Below are 18,480 nucleotides of genomic sequence, written 5' to 3' on the forward strand. Positions count from 1 at the left end.
TCATTTTAATGAGATCTTTGAACAGATGGGATGTTTTAGCTGCCCTCAACCTTCTTGCTTGAAAAGTTCACTTTGTAATTAGTGCTGTACTAAAACATTCTCCTTAAATGGGTAAGAACTGACTACATTTTCAGGTTTCATAAGGAAACCCATGAAACAAAGAAATCTATGGGGTAAGATTAATTTTAACACTTATTTTCTTTGAGTGGACATTTTAAAATGCTATGAGTAATGTTCTACATCTTCCCATGCTGCTCACCCCCTTGTGGCTTCATTCAAAGTGTAAACATTTAGATAAATGAAAATTAAATAACGTAGGTGGTCCTTTTAAAGAGCATCCTTTATATCTGATCTTCTGATTCTCTTTGATGATCAGATTGCTTGTCTCTCTTTATTTATTGCCATTATGCACGCATTTTTCAGAATGTTGTCTGCTGTATGTATAATTTTTTATCCTTGATTTTTCTCTTTATAATCATACCAAATAATGTAAATCTTAAAATGGAACTCTATTGCTTCTTAAATGTATAGATGATATGCTAAACACAATTTAATAGCAAAAGTAAGGAGCATAAATTTTAAAATATTCTATTTGCTGCTTGAACCACAGAAGTCGATTTTACAGAGATGTATTTAAATATCTAATAGATGATAAATATTTTGACTTATCACAGTTTACTTCTGTAGGAAAAAATGCTTCCCATCCAAATACTAATCAGGTCGGATCCCACATAGCTTCAAAGATCAACCCCAGTTCTAATCTAAAAGGCAACAGAAAATTATGTGGCAGTTTTTACTAGAGAAAAAAGTTCCCTTTTTCCATTTTTATTGGTTATTTTATTTATTTACATTTCAAATGTTATTTTCCCTTCCCAGGTTACCCTCCACAAACTCCCTATCCCTTCACCTTCTCCTTTCTTCTATGATGGTGCTTCCCCACCGGCTCACCCACTACTGTGTCAGTGACTTAGTACTCCCCTATTCTGAGTCATTGAGCCTCCACAGGACCCAGGGGTTCCCCTCCCAGTGATGCCTCTGCTACATATTCAGCTGGGGCCTGGGTTCCTCCATGTGTACTGTTTGGTTGGTGATTTAGTCCCTGGAAGCATTAGGGGATCTGGTTGGTTGATGTTGTTCTTCCTATCGCTTTGCAACCCCTTCAGCACCTAGAGTCCTTCCTCTAACTTCTCCATTCAGGTCTCCATGCTCAGTCCTATGCTTGGCAGCATACACACATCCACATCTATATTAGTCAGGCTCTCGCAGAGCTTCTCAGGGTCACCAATACCAGGCTCCTGTCAACAAGTACTTCTTGGCTTCAGCAATAGTGCTTGGGTTTGGTATCTGCAGATGGGATGGAATTCCTAAGTACGGCAGTCTCTGGATGTCCTTTCCTTCAGTCTCTGCTCTACTCTTTTTCCCTGCATATCCTTTTGAGAGGAGGAATTCTGGATTAATATTTCCTCTACTCAAAAGATAAATGGGCTGAGGAAAAAATTAGGGAAATAACACCCATCACAATAGTAACACATAACATAATGTATCTTGATGTGACTCTAACCAAGCAAGTGAAAGATTTGTTCTCCAAGAATGTCAAATCTCTGAAGAAAAAAATTGAAGAAGACTTCAGAAGATGGAAAGATCTTCCATGTTTATGGATCTGCAGGATTAACATAGTAAAAATGGCCATCTTACAAAAAGCTATCTACAGATTCAATTCAATACCCATCAAAATTCCAACTCAGTTCTTCATAGTGATAGAAAAATTCTCTAATTTATCTGGAAAAACAAAAAACACAGTATATCAAAAACTATTCTCAACAACAAAAAAAACACCTGGAGGAATCATCATCCCTGACCTAAAGCTATATTACAGAGCAATAGTGGTAAAAACTGCATGGTATTCGTACATAGACAGGCAGGTAGATCAATGGAATAGAAGTGCAGACCCAGAAATGAACCCACACACCTTTGGTCATTTGGTCTTTGACAAATGACCTAAAACCATCCAGTGAAAAAAAGATAGCATTTTAAACAAATGATGCTGGTTCAACTGGCAGTCAGCATGTAGAAGAATGCACATCCAGCCATTCTTATCTCCTTGTACAAAGCTCAAGTCCAAGTGGATCAAGTACCTCCACATGAAGCCAGATATGCTGAATCTAATAGAAGAGAAAGTGGAAAAGAACCTCAAACACATGGGCACAAGGTTAATTTAACTGAACAGAACACCAATGTCCTATGCTCTAAGATCAAGAATTTACAAATGGGACCTCAGGAAACTAGAAAGCTTCTGTGAGGTGAAGGACACTCACAATAGAGCAAAATGGCAACCAACAGATTGGGAAAAGATTTTTACCAATCCTATTTCTGATAGAGGGCTAATATCTAATATATACAATGAACTCAAGAAGTCAGACTTCAGAGAACAAAATAACCCTGTTAAAAATGGGGTACAGTGCTAAACAAAGAATTCTCAACTGAGGAATCTCGAATGGCCAAGAAGCACCTAAAGAAATCTTCAGCATCCTTAGTCATCGGAGAAATGAAAATCAAAATGACAATGAGATTCTACCTGTCACCACTCAGAATGGCTAATGTCAAAAACTTGGGTGATACTAGATGTTGGCGAGGTTGTAGAGAAAGAACACTCCTCCATTGCAGGCAACACTGCAGTCTGGTACACCAACTCCAGAAATTAGTCTGGAAGTTCCTCAGAAAATTAGACATATTAATACCTGAGGACCCAGCTATACCACTCCCGGGCTTATACCCAAAAATGCTCTAACATATAACAAGGACACATGTTCTACTATGTTCATAGAAGCTGTATTTATAATACCCAGAAGCTGGAAACAACCCAGATGTCCTTCTACAGAGAAATAGATACAGAAAATGTGGTACATTTACACAATGGAGTACTACTCAGCTATTAAAACAATGAAATTCACAGTATGCATCTAAAAAATACCATCCTGAGCAAGGTAACCTAGTCACAAAAGAACAAACATTGTACTCGCTGGTAAGTGGATATTAGTCAAAGAAGCTCAGAATATCAACAGTATAACTCAAAGACCACATGAAGCTCAAGAAGAAAGTTTGTGTTCTTATCTAAATATTAAAAAGGATAACTGTATGTGATTCTCATGCTGTGTTTTTTTGTTGTTGTTGTTGGTTTTTTTTTTTTTTGAAACTGTTCTCCATTTTATTAGACTTCTTCCTTTCCATGTTCTACTAGTTTACAGACAATTTTAGGCATTGCTATCATAATTATATTTATTTGCCTGTGGACTTTCCTTATGATCACTAACTTGCAGCTGGGGGGTAATAGACTGAACTATCCCAATGCACCTTTTGTCTTAGATTCTCTGACTCCCTTGTCAGTCTAACTGCTCTCTGTTGGTCACCCAAATCTTTGGAGATTCCACATGAACGCCTCTTCACTAGGTATTTATGTATCACCCAGCAGAACTCTAACCTACTCCTTATGGTGCACTTCAGAATCCCACCTTACTTTAAGTGTTTGACTACCAAAGTAACTCTAGATAATAAATACAAGTTCATAAACATCCAACAGCATGGCATGACTGAGAAAACTCTTTCTCACCAGCAGAAGGCAGGGTAAAATACAGACCTGAGTCAACACTACCAATGAGAACTCAGCTGGCTAGCACACACTTGATACTTTCTATAGCCACGCATACTAGCTGATTTCTCAGATTTTCTATGTGATTCATGAAACAGGTACTCACTGTATTTCATTATTTGGTGATCTCCTACACTGTCTCCAAACTGTATGAGATTATGATTGTGTGTTCTACCAAGGCATTTCTAGAAAGTAGTGCTAGGGCACTGGATAAAATGTCTAATGCTCAATCAATCAATCAATCAATAAATAAATATTAAAAGCTAACCATACTTCTTGTCTGCCGAGTAGTGGCACAGTTGAGAGAGAGATAAAAGCTCAGATAGCTCTCTGACCTAGATACACGGCTTTGAATTTGCCTATCCCAACGTCTACCCCATCAGTGACCCTAAAATATCCCAATGCACCTTTTGTCTTAGATTCCATGACTCTCCTGTCAGTCTAACTGCTCTCTTTTGGTTATATCTGAAGTGCATTAAGGGGTAGGCTCCACTGATTCAAAACTACAAGATCTCTTTGAAACAGGCCAACAATAGAATATCTGAGAGAAGTGTTAGTGAAGTTTCAATATTCACAGAGAAACAGAAGCCAGAGGTCTCACACCAGATCAATGAGTCATTGCAATGACTATGTGCAAGCAAGCAAGCAAGTGGGGAATAAATAGTATGGTATGGGACACATTGTGACACACTGCAGCTTCCACTGTGACATTTTTTCTCTGGAGGTGGGGATGTTGAAAAGGTGAAGGGTAGGTAAAAAGGATGGGGGATGAATGGGATTGGAGAGCATGATGTAAAATTCACAAGGAACCAATAAAATGTAAAAAGAAGGAAAGAAAAGAGAAAAGGAAGGAAGGAAAAAAGAAAAGAAAACAAAAGAAAAGAAAAGAAAACAAAAGAAAACAAAAGTAAAGAAAAGAAAAGGCAGATAGATATGCTGGTAGAGAGACCTGTAATTCAAACATGTTGGAAGCAGAATTCAGGTAAGGGCTAGACAATCAAGGCCAGCATGACTAATATGGTGAGTTTCAGTCTGGGGAAGGCAGTGACTAAAAAATATAACAAGGAAAGAAGGAAAATACAAGGAAGAAAGGGAGCAGGAAAGAGAATGAAAGAAAAGAGCAGGCAGTCATGAAACTATAGTTAACTAACCAAACAGCTATTAAGATTCTGAAATGTATCAGAATTTTAGGAGCATACATGTGTGGATTAGATTTTTCCTGTTAAGTATTATTAAAAGATATTGTCCAAAATTAATATTTAGTAAGATAAAAACTAAATCCTGTAATAGGGGTTTTGCAAAGAAGTAAACAGAGAAATCGTATACTATCAGTTCTGCAGTTGTGCATACACCCAAAGGATATCGATGGGTATTCTAGAGAGACATCTATACTCTTATGTATAGCAGAACTCTTCATAATAGTAAAGAAATAAAAAAAAATGATCTAAGCTGACAAATGAATTTTAAAAATCAGCTGACAAATTATTTTAAAAAATAACTAGAAACACAAAAGACATAATACTACAAATTTTAGATATTTCAACAAAATAGATCGAAATAGAAGTCATTGTAAGTAACATTTATATTTTATTGCATTGGGTTTGCATTTCTGATTTCGTGTGAATACAGTGATGTTTTAATAACTGTGTTTTCCAATATATTTAAAGGTCATGTACTATGAACCTGCATGCACTCTTCTGTTGTTATTTAAACATATTATAGTGAAGTAATAAAATTACTATGAAGAATTATTTAGCAGAAAGAGCAAGGAGCAATTGTACACCATGTACAGCCTTGGATTCAGTCTCTATTATGGCAAATAGATATTTTATGTGGTGATTGTTTCCCTACTCAGTGTAGAGTTTATTTCTACACTGTTTTAAAGTGTTTGGAGTCTTATTTGGGAGATTTATCTGGGAAAAACAAGGTGCAGTTGCAATCAGAATGTTTTGCTAGATCTCTAAAGACAGTGAAGACCAGCTCTTTCACAAGTTATCTAAAGACTGCGGATTGTCTCACAACATTTAACAACTGTGATAGTGGTTCATATATAAAAAACTAACAAAGCTAAGATGAAACTCGCCATTAGGCACTGAGAAAGAAATTTCTTCAGCCTGTGGAAAATAGTTCATACCAAAGAGCATCCCTGAAATAACCTTTTTAGGTTCAAATATTGAAAAGAATTTCACTGAGTTGTTTCAGCATTGCGTGGAATACAAAGACTCACCGATCTGGTTTCCTAGTGGGCCAAAATCCCATCTATGATACTGCCTTTGATACTTAGTTCAAGTCAAAAATAAAATCAGCAAACATATTTTCTCAGTTTCTAAAGTACCTACAAAAAAGAATGTCTCTATTTTTTCACTAAAGTAGATAATACGCAGATCGTTAATGTTTTCTACTGCAACTGCTCCAACTCAAAGCAATAGTTGTACACATATATATTCTTACATATCCCACATTTGAACTTCATGCTTCTGAGATCACGGTCTACCTAAAAATATTCGCTTATACCTGCTAACTTCTTACCTGCATATAAGCATTTATTTCTTAGAATCATTGGCTCAAACTTATCTGTTGATATAAAAAAAAAAAAATAACACAACCCTTAGTGCAATAGTCCATACATCATTGATTTGGAAAACTGCAAGGGTAAAAAAAAACTGTGAGGCCCTGTAGTTTTAATGTTGAAAATCTTACACTCAATCCAATAATAATAATAATTCCACTTTTATTTTGAAGCAAAAATCAGTTCCTTGGGAGTTTAGTTTTTCCTGTTTTATTTGCTTTGTTTTTAACTTCCTACCCTAACCTCTCAGCTACTACAGTTTCTCTGCATTGAAGGCTCAGTTTTTTAGCACTAAAACTAATTATATAATGCTGTATACATAGCTTACAGTAGTGACATGGAGAACTATATTTTCTGAATGTTTTAAATAAAAAGAAGAAAAAAAACATGGTTCTGCAATATAACAGAGAAACAAGAAAATGGGGAAAGAATGTTCTCAAACAAGGAATGCCTAAAATAGAGAGGAAACATAAACAGATGCTAGTTGACACACCATGGTGAAGGGATGAATGTGAGCTTCAATAAATAAAGTTGAAACTCTGACCCATAATTTTCTGTCTGAAAGAACTGTAGGGACAAACGTGGAGAACAGCCTGAGGAAAAGGACTCCAGAGACAGGCCCAAAGTGGAATCTAGATCAAGGGGAAGCCCCAAAGCTTGACACTACTACTGAGGTTATGGAGTGTTTACAAAAAAGCGACCTATCATGACTGCCCAACAAGTAGCTAACAAGTAGCTGGAAGACTCAGATGCAGATATCTACACCCAACCAATGGACAGAAGCTGTTGACCCCTGTGGTTGAATTAGAGAAAAGCTGGAAGAAGCTGAATAAGACGGGAACCCTATAGGAAGACCATCAGTCTCAACTAACCTGGACACTCAAGGCTTCACAGACACTGGACCCCCGAGCAGACAAAATACACCAGCTGATGAGCCCCCCCACACATACACAGCAGAGGACTGCTGGGTCTGAGTTCAATCAGAGAAGATAAACCTAACCATCAAGTGTCTGAGGGCCCCAGGGAGTGGGGAGGACTGGTAGGGTGGGAGTTGAGATGGTGGGGACATCCTCTTGGAGACAAGGTGAAAGGTATGAGATGTAGAGTAGTCAGAGGGTGGACCAGAAGGGGAAAAAAAAGGTGGAGTGTAAAAAAAAAATTTAAATAAAATTTAAAAATAATGAAGTCGAACGAGGACATTTTACATAATTAAGACCAGTGCAGATGTTCAATTCCTCTACATAGCTGCTTTCCTTTCATCATTCCTTGTTGTGACTTATCATTCCATCCCCTTGCCAGGAAGCTGAAGGTTTGTTCATGGATGAACAGTGCTGGGACCTTGAGCAGCTTCTATGTACAGAGATTCCTGGAGGGAAGACACACCTGTTTGAGTGGAAGGTGAATTAACTTCAGTAATTGTGGAGAGGCTGAAATGTTGCAGGTCCTTAACCTAATTACAAATATTCTGAAGATATATTAACTTTTTACTATCTGTTTATATCCTATCTCTGTATATGACATAACATTTTGTCAATATCAGTCATAGAGAGAAATCAGCTTCTACAAATCAAAGGCATAAAAATGCTGACACACAGCATCTGAAGCCTATAGCAGAGATTTCATTCCCCACTTTCCCATAACCCTGTATATTGCACATCTACCAACATGGTTAAAAGGGGCATTGATTTGTGATCTGTACTGTTATGCTATCATAAAATATCATGAAACTGTTATATTGTTACATAAAGTTTAGGGTTATGTAAAGTGTACATTTTTAACCTGTATTTTTGAATCAGCACTTCTTTTTTTTTTTTTTTTTTTTTTTTTTTTTTTTTTTTTTTATAAAGGATCAAGTTAGCATAATTTTGCTTCAGTGGCAAAGATAAATTAATTATTAAAATATTACAGTTGTTGACTCATGGGAAATGGTCAACAGATACAAAATTATGTTTTGACATTCTTATAAAATGTGTAGTTCATTCTTCAACTAGTATGTGGCAGAGAATGGCCTTGTTAGACATCAGTGGGAGGAGCAGACCTTGGTCCTGTGTGGGTCCAATGCCCCAGTATAGGGGAATGCCAGGGTGGGAAGGCAGTAGTGAGTGGGTGGGGGAAGCACTTTCATAGAGGCAGGTTGAGGAGGATGGGATAGGGGAGTTCAGTTCTGGAAGGGAGAACTGGAGGGGGGATAACATTTGAAATGTAAATGAAGAAAATATCTAATGTAAGAAAATAGAGAAACGTTCTTTTTAAATACAAGGAACAGGAACAACATATTAGTTTCTGCTTGGGACAATGTACTGAACAAAAAACTACATGTTTATGTACTTCATAACAGTATATAGTGGAAAATGTTTCATCTACAGATAATTATCATAAAGAGGCATGGATGATGCTGTGATAGTCTGTTGGTATGAATCTTAATGAAACTGTCAGCATTAGTAGGTATGAATATATATTTGAAATTGGGAAAGGGGATGGCATCTGAAGTGCAAATAAAATATCTAATAAAAAATGGAAAAAAAAAAGAAAATAGAAACCAAGAACACTAATTTCCATTCCTGCGTGTCTGTGAATCTGGGAAAGAGAAAGACAGTTTTAAATACCATTGTTAAATCAAAAACATTATTTTCTTGTTTTTTTTTCATGTCTCTTTTTGATTTATTTACAAAGAAAAAAAACCCACATATATTTGACAGGCTAAAATCAGTAACTCCTAAAGTTAACTTACTTTTTCCCTATGACAGATTTAGTCATGCACATAAATAATGCACTTAGAGAACAATGGGTGTTGTAGAAATGACAATTTTCAAGAGACAGCTAAGATTGCTAGGAAATACCTGGTGCCCATACAGTAAAGAAAGAAAATTGACTAGCGTACAATCCTTATTTGATGTAGATCATTTGTAAATAAAAGGTTTACTTTAGAGAAGACAGATGTTCCTTTTTTTTATTTTTAGTACATTCTGGATAATTTGCACTCATCTGATAAACATAGCTCTATTACTTGTGAATTATGATATTTGACTATTATCAATATTGTACTTCTCCATTTTTTGTGAGAAAATGCTGTCTCTCAAACAAATACCTGAACAGTTGAGAAGGGTATGAACTTTGTGTTCGACTTCAAAAGTTTTAAAACTGGTAACACAGAACAGCATTTTCTTTAGGTGTAAATTCTTCCTGTTTAAATTGGGAGCTGAGCAAAGCTACTTTTGCATCTCACTGGAGATTTATTTAAATCCTCAAGTAAATTCTTATGCCAGTGAGCTGTCTGTTTGGATATTTGGAGCTGATTAGAGAGAAAATAATGTCCCTTTGCACTTATGCTTTGGCTAAAGAATATTTCCAGGGTTTCTTAAAAACCTAAGTAGATGTAATGTGTAATGCAGAACTCCTAGTAAATGCACACATATCTCTGCTTGAGTAATACACTCACTAACGGAACCAACAAAGTCCAGTAATTTGTCTTAAAATAAGTGTCTCTTGTTTGCTCAATAAATGAGAATCCATCCACCATCTATCATATTCTATACAATTACAGCAGATGGAAACTCTTCCTTACATTGACAATTTGGCATTTTACTTGTTTAACTTGGCTCAGGATAAAATAGTGATAGAGTTATGTTCAGAACAATAATTTTTCTAGATTCCCTATTTTATTTCAGTGTAACAATATTAAGTACCCCACTCCTAAATTATGAATGTGATCCTAAATATTATTTGTTAGGCATAAAGCAAAAATGCTATCCATTTTCCAAACTTGTTTTTTGTAGCCCACTGACTGGAAATCTAATTATCACCTGCCTATGGCTTCTCTAGTTTATTTTTTAAAATAACTGTATGTTCTTAGTTTTATCCCACAACAGTAATATTTTTACCTTTAATAATTAATTATAACTTTTCTATGGTATTTTCATGTATTGACTAGAGTCAATACTTTTTTGACATGACTAGCAATGAATGACATTCAGGAGATGGAGAGAGTCGGTGACAAAATGTTGGATCTTCGCATTTGCTCTTTTGCATTCTCTCTATTTGGTGAAGAGAACTGGGCCACACACAAACAATTAGTACTAATTATTAAATCAATGCTGAGTTTTAGAGAAATCCAGACTTTACAGAGGAAGAAGAAATCCAGCAAGCTTAAAAGATGTGGCTGGGTGACTAAAAATCTCGAAACAAATGAACAGCTTGCTCTGTTGTGTTTGGAATCGATGCCTAAATTCAAAACAATGATAAAGCTTATTCAATACAATTTAATATCCAAGAGTGGAGGTCACCATGGGAACTAAGCCAGTACCTTTATGAGTTGGCCATTATTTGTCACACTTCAGAGAACATATTGATGTAAAACAACAAAACTAAACAGGGTAAGATCAATTTCAAGAAAGAATAGCTGAAAATTACAGATGACATAATTAAATTTATGTGACCTTCAAAAACAGACAAAACCCCCAAGGTAGAATACACAAATTATTGATTTTATTAGTGACTCTGGTTTTATGTATGACATCAAAGCATAACCCACAAAAAGATAAATGCCAAGCTAGATTGACCACTATTTAAATAAAAAAGTATTTCAAACAAAAGCTGTCAAAAAAGTAAAGCAAAATCTCACAGACATAGAAAGTTAGCAATTTGTGTACCCAATGGGAGGTTTAAATGTACATTATATTATTAGATCTTCCAATTAAATAAAATCCATACTAATCATATTATTTAAAAATAAAATTAAGAATTAATCTTTTTCCAAACAATATATTCAATGATTGTTAAGCACATTAAGAAGTAGTAAGCATATTTTAGTCAATAAACAAATACAAGAGACTGTGGTGGTTGGGAGAAGGGAACACTATAAAGTTCATTACGATCCACAACTCCATAGAAGAAATACAACTTAAAAAAACTGGATAGGTGGTTTGTAGAGGGGAAACTGGGAAGGGGGATAACATTTTAAATGTAAATAAGTAAAATAACCAATAAAAAATTACACAAAAAACTATCAGCAGTATGATTGGATTTATTTTCAATGTGGTGTGTTTGAAATATGCCAAAGACCAAAAGCTCTTACTATGAATGGACAGCTATAGAAGGTAATTAAGGTTAATAATTCCACAGTGTGGATGTGCTGCATAGTATCATGCTGTATAAAGATGTATCAAAGTGTTTCAGATAAGCAAAAACAATGTTAGAAATATAAGAGGTTGACTATCATGTTTACAATATTACCATAAATAACATGATTGGTGAAGATATAGAGAAAGGGTAACCAGTCAACACTGCTGGCAGAAGTATTATTCAATCCTGCTACTGTAGAAAACACACTCTCTTGGGCTTAGAAGCTTAACCACTTACAGCAACTAATCAAGTCCCTTGTATTAAAATTGAAACCATCCCCCCAAAAAAGTTTACTTGAAATTTTCAATTATAATTTTCATAATTAAAAATATATAAACAGCCCAAATTTCTATCAAACAATGAGTGAATAAACATGCTATGGTATGCCCGTACAATGGAATATGAAGTAAAGCAGAATGAAATAAGTTACTTATATAAGCTATATGGATATAAATAGGTATGGATGGATACTGTCAACATACTTGTAAATAAAAGAAGCCAGAAATAAAAAGCTGTGTTCTGTTTAATGCTCAGGAAGAATGAATCCATACAGAAAGAGAAATTTCATCAATCTCCCCTGGGGCTAGTATATATGTCAAAATGTTTAAAGAAGCTGGTAGATATTGTCCGCCAATGTTTATAGTTGTGTAGGTTGGCAATGGGAAAAGAAATTTAAATCTAGAACCGTAATATACAACTCTGAAAGCTTATTAAGGAGGTAGTTAAAATCTGAAGTATATCTCCTTTTAAGATTTAGCATTTCACTATAAAGAGGTGGCAAGATATGTGGCCAAACAGCTAAGAGAACACAGTGTTCTTCCTGAGAATCTGATTTCATTAGCCAACAAACACAACCATGGCATGTAACCCACAACTGCTTATTACCCAATCTCCTGAAGATCTGAAGCTTTCTTCTGGTCCCATGAATATTTTCACATAAAAAGCACACACACACACACACACACACACACACACACACACACACATGCATGAATGTAATGCATGATCTGGGAAGAGAGAGAGATAGAGGGAGAGAGAGAGAGAGAGAGAGAGAGAGAGAGAGAGAGAGAGAGAGAGAGAGAGAGAGAGAGAGAGAGAAAATTTAAAAAAAATCTAGGTAAAAAAACTCTATTATGCTCTATTATGAGGAACATTCAAATAATACCATTACACAGTGAAGTTAACCAGTCCAGACATCTATACCTCTTTCATCCATACTCATTAAAACACACATTATAAATCTGTAGAGCTTCACATCTTACAGAGCTCTGAAAACGAATCAAAACAATGGCTTTATGATGCCTATGAATCTGATTAACAGGGGAACATGTCATTGCTGTGAATTGTTTTACCTAAAAAAGAGGTGACATCAGATGATGAGCAATCCAGTAGAATTACATTTAAGAGAGGCAAAATTCTCAGGGAGTAAGAAAAATGACCTATGTTAAAGATTCTAGGAGGAACTCTAGAATGCTAGAATTCAGAACCAAATTATATTGGGCTCTCTTTATCCTTCTGAGTAGCCATTCATTTCCCACAGTTGTGTCTGAAATCTTTTTGATGCCCTGATAAAATTTTAGAATATAGATTTTCAGGCAACTAGATTCTGCCAACCCAATGTGTGAACCTCATGTGACCATATCTAACACTGACAGCTAAATTTTGACCATTTTTGTATATTTCACAACCTGATGTCACCACCAATGTTATTAATAAGTACCTTGACTTATTATTTTTTGTAAATATGAAATATTCATTGAACCTCTTCTACATTTGTATGGTATTACATGAATGTGTATAACTAGAATAAGATTTCTTTGATTTGGATTAAATTATACTATCTTTTATTCCCTATATAATGACAAATTTGTTTGTATTCAGACCTAACTATAGTCTCTTACTAGCACCTTTAGATCAAATATTATTTGTATCATTCCCTTGTTTATCTCTTTTTTCTACTTATTAAGTTGAATCTATAATACAATACAATTTTTTTATATAGGGATCCTTATAAGAGGTTTATAAAAATAAATGATTATGATAAAGCATGAGGGTTATTTTTTCTATGTATTAATATACAATACAATTCAATTGTAAATATGCAATTTCAGAAGATCATTTGTGAAGTTTTGAGATATATTTCTCTATAAAGTTATGTTCAATGTTCTGTAAATTACAGTCTTCTTTAAATATTATTTTCTGTAATGAGTGATATATAATAAGCCAATATTCTTTACTAATAAACATAAGGGCAATTATAAGCCATTTCTTTAAGAAGTGAAGCAAAGTCAAAGATACCTATATTTTGAAATTTGGTTTGAAATTATAAGCAATATTATAAGAGAGCATGAGAATTTGGTAAAAATTGCATTATACACATTTCCACCCTGTATGACTTTGAAACTTCCATGACTTTGTAACTTTTATTTAAAATACTTTGAGAATATATCACTAAATAAGTCTTTGTATAATTGTATGTATATAGTATTTATGAGATTCATATATATATTTCATTTTCTGTATCATACTATATGATGTATACTATATGTGTATTATATGTGTACTATAATGAGCAACATTTTTCAGTGAGTTTGGTGAAAGTCATTGAACTCAAAGTAACTCTATCTCTAATTTTGAAAATCTACCTTTTGTTGCACATGGACATCATAAAACCAAATTTGGAAATTACACAAGATATTACAAACTTTATGTCTTTCCAAATGTGTAATATCTGCCTCTTGATATCAGGATCATTGCTGATTCATATGTCAGAAAACAGAAGCACTATATACCCTAATTGTCATAAAATAGGTAGAAGAAAATGACACATTTTCAATAAATAACATACTTCAGAAAAATAGATATAGATTTAAAAATACTATGTAAAAAGTTTTTACTTGCTCATGTGATTTTGTTTTTGGAATGATTTTTGAAGCACAATTTTCTTTAACTTTGACAGCAAAATGACCAAATTCCTTTCTGCTTCAAATGTCAGGATTTGAGAGTTATAGATGGACAGTGTCATAATTCAAAACTAATACATTTTTGACTCTTTCCAGTTCAATGGTTCCCTAGTTTTGCAAAGAATATATCCAAAGCATTGGAAAATAAAAGTAAAGAAGCTGACAAGATTTCTCAAACTTCATTGCAAATGCAATAGTCCCCATCATGCTGGCTTATGTGGCCTGATGTATATTATGTCAACCTATCATAATTTGCCACATATCCAAAAGTTCTAAGGACACAGTTAGTGTGTTTTGGGACTGAATCAAGAATTAAGCACAAATCTACCTATGATGTAATAAAGTAATTTTGAATAAAAGACTATTTTCCCAATAATCAAAGCCAACAATTGACAAATGAGACTTCATAAGACACATAACTTCTGCACAACTAAGGAACAGTCAGTTGAGTGAAGAGGAAACTCATAGTTTAGAAGAGACTCTTTGTCTGCTATACTGCTGGAAGACTAAGATCTAAATATATAAAGAACGACAGCAAGAAGGGGGATTAAAGAAACAAATTAATGACAACAAAAGCACAAATGACCCATTTAAAAGTGGATTTGGGAACAGAACTGAGGGTGAACAATATAAGAAATAAAAGATGCTAAGAAGCATTTCAAAAACTGTTCATTGCTCCTAAAAGTGATAGAAATATAAATCAAGACAACTATTGAAATTATATCTTACTAATAGTTGATTAGTAAGTGACAACAAATGAAGTGACAACAAAGGTTGAGGCTCATGTCAGGATAATGAATCATCCTACTGTTGGTGAAATTTCAAAGCAGTACAGCTATCTGAAAACTAGAGTAGAGAATGCCCAAGATGATGAAAATGAGTCTAGCACATGATCCAACTATGTGACTCCCTGGCACATGATAAAAGGATACTATGTTCTTGTCATAGATACTGGATCAGTGTTGCTACCCACGTCCAACCCGCGGAATAAGACAATGGCAACCCTGTTCTTCTTCAGCTATCCCTGTATAGCGCGCTTCCTCTCTCTCTCTTCTATCTCTTCTCTCTTTTCCTTCCCTTTTCTCTTTCTCTCCTCCCCAGCTCCCGCAGTCCTTATAAGTATTGCCTTCATCCTATCAGCAACTGCCATGAAGTCACTGGTGATTGGCCATTCTCAATGATGCGAGGTGGGGTGATCGGGTAACCATACCTCTCAGCACATAAAACTCCATATATGGAGTTGTCTTTTCTCTCAAGCAATGCCTATGCGGAGTGCCACCTTGTAATGGAGACAGTGGAGCTGCTTTCCACAGATCAGTCCTGTGCACTGCTGCTTGATTTACAACTGCTAGAAAATGAGAGGATGGGAAGGATCTCCAACTGATAACTGGATGATGAATAATGTGACACACATAAATTATCTACTACTATTTGGCTGAAAAAAATACAAAATCATTAAATTTGTAGATAAATCAATGTATCTTGGAAAAATCATATTAATCAAGACAACACAGATCCTGACAGAGAGATGTTGCAGGTCTTCTCCCATCTGAAGTTCCTGGCTCTAAATCTTCAAAAGTGAGTGTATAAACTGGAATAACTGCAGAAACAGGGAAGTATGAAGGGATCATTCAGAGGAAAGGGTGCCATTAAAAAGGGGCCAATAAGAGTGGAATAGCAGGGACAAATGAACTAAATTAGAGAGGAAAGAGTAGATAAACACAGAAAAAAAGGAACTATGGAATAATATTTTAACAATAAAACTGTTATCAAAATTTATCTACCTACAATTAACTATCTGCATAAAAATACCTGTAAGAAAAGTACTTCAGTATATATTTTGTATAATATATTCTATATATATGAAAAATAAAAATAAAATACATGTAATAAATATTACATTTGTATAACATATTCATTATATATAATATATATGAAATATTCTCCTATGAATTGCTAATGCTACCCCAAGGAGCCAAAGACAATGACAAAACCCTCTAACACCAGGCATGAGAATCCCTCTTTTAAGTTCTTGATCATGGTTGTCTAAGAGACTCCTCAAATCATAAGTTCTTGCTATTGTACTTGGTTGTCTACTAGAGGTACAACGTAAATATTTATTGCAGAAGACATCATTCACTTTGAATACACTGCCAAGGGCATCTCAGGGCAGACATTGCCTGAATGCAATCTTTGGGTACCAGGTTTAATAATACTAGATGGCATCTGGCAACCTTTCAAAGGAAAGAAGCAACCAATAGGCCTTCATAGCTATGAAACATACGAACCAAAACAAATACAGGTATGGACTAATAACCCTTAAGATGCAATAATGGCATACATAGCATGATGGTTAAAAAAAAAAAAACAAAAAAAAAAAACACTCTGCATTTGAACCAAAAGCCTGCTCAAATCATACCTTGTATAAGAAACTTAGTCAACTATCTGAACAAATTTTATACCTAACTTAATCCACAACTGCATTGTAAGTAGTTTTCTTATACTCTCAGCTAAATGTAGTTATTTCCCCTCATCAAGGAAACATACCTTTGCAACAAATAAAGACAATTACGAAGAATCACAACAAATCAAACTGTATAACTTATATCTAAATACCTACCTATTGGTACACTTCTAACATAACTTCTGTTCCTGAGGCTAAGGGATCATTGCCAAGAAGATAATGCAAAGACTATAAGAGTCAGAGAAAAATGAAGTTTGATGAGAACTCGTGACTATGACAAATATCAGAGAAGCTACACATATAGTCTCCCCATCATGTTTGCTTAGATATAACTTGAACAAGGAAGACACTAATACATATGATGTCATGAAGGAGGAAGGTTTAGGAGGCCTCAACCTAGACAAAGAACTACAGACAACTAAAAAATTTCTGAGAATGAAAAATTTTGTCCCCAGAAAGGAGCACAATAGTTGGTTATCCTATAACAAATAATCAGTCCTGGAAATATATAAATATAACAGTATACAAATGAACATGTTATATATATAAAACAACCTTCCATCATATACATACAAAGAAAAAGAGAACATGAGAGAACTAGAGCAGAAACATATGAGAGAGGATGCAGAGAGAAAGGAGTTAAATAATATAATATAATATATATACTATGTAATACTATATATGAATTATATATCTACTTACATTTCTGCACAAAAGAAGAGGGTATTAGATCACATGAAACTAAAGTTGCAGTATTTTTCATTCTTAGCTGCCATGTGAATGCTGAGAAATATGCCCAGGATCTCTGAAAAAGCAGTCAGTGCTCTTTACTGATGAAAACTTTCTTCAGCTCCATCTTAAATTAAATTCTTTACATTGACTGAACAAAAGAGAATCTATGTAGTTCAAGACTATATGTTTTAGATTTCAGGTTTTGTTTGGGGAAACACTCTGAATATATAATCATGTACATGAAAAGAATGCTTAGCTCCTTACCATAATATAAATATACAACCATAAAATAATAGCTACTAAATCAGTATCATCCTTGTTATATGTTTTCACTATGATATTATAATTATGAATTTTTATTTTATTTTCTTTTTTTTCAGGACCTTTTTTTTTGCTATTTACAATAAGAATATACTGAGATTGTTGTTGTATATTCTTATTCTACCTGCCATGCATTTTTAAGATATTATTTTTTAGTTTTAATTATATCTATATTTATGTGGAGATGGAGGAGCTTGTATGCAAGTGCAATGCCCACAAAGCCTAGAAAAGGTATCTGGGTATGATGCACATAGGGTATGATTCCTAAATCCTCAATAATGTTTCAAGGAATATTGTGAGATGGTGACCAAATACAGATGCTTTCTACTGATCCTGATGTTCTGAGTTGGATTTTTGGAAACCACACGGTGAATGGAGAGAACTCTCTTAGTTGCCTTTTCTCTTTTACACATGTCCTATGGGGCATGTACATCTATGAAGACACACATACACATGCACGTGTACACACACACTTAAATATTTTAAATAAATAGAAAAAGATGCACCTCTCAACCCTCACCTAAGAGGATTCTACTTCCAGTAATGATGATTAACACTGATCACTTATAACTGGCCAAGTTTCAGAGAATAAGAGGCTGCAGAATGCTCAACTCATAGTGTAGCACATATATCACTCCATCCTCACACTGATGGATTGATGTTG

The sequence above is a fragment of the Arvicanthis niloticus genome, chromosome 13 (assembly GCF_011762505.2).
Source record: "Arvicanthis niloticus isolate mArvNil1 chromosome 13, mArvNil1.pat.X, whole genome shotgun sequence".
In the NCBI taxonomy this organism is placed as follows: domain Eukaryota; kingdom Metazoa; phylum Chordata; class Mammalia; order Rodentia; family Muridae; genus Arvicanthis; species Arvicanthis niloticus.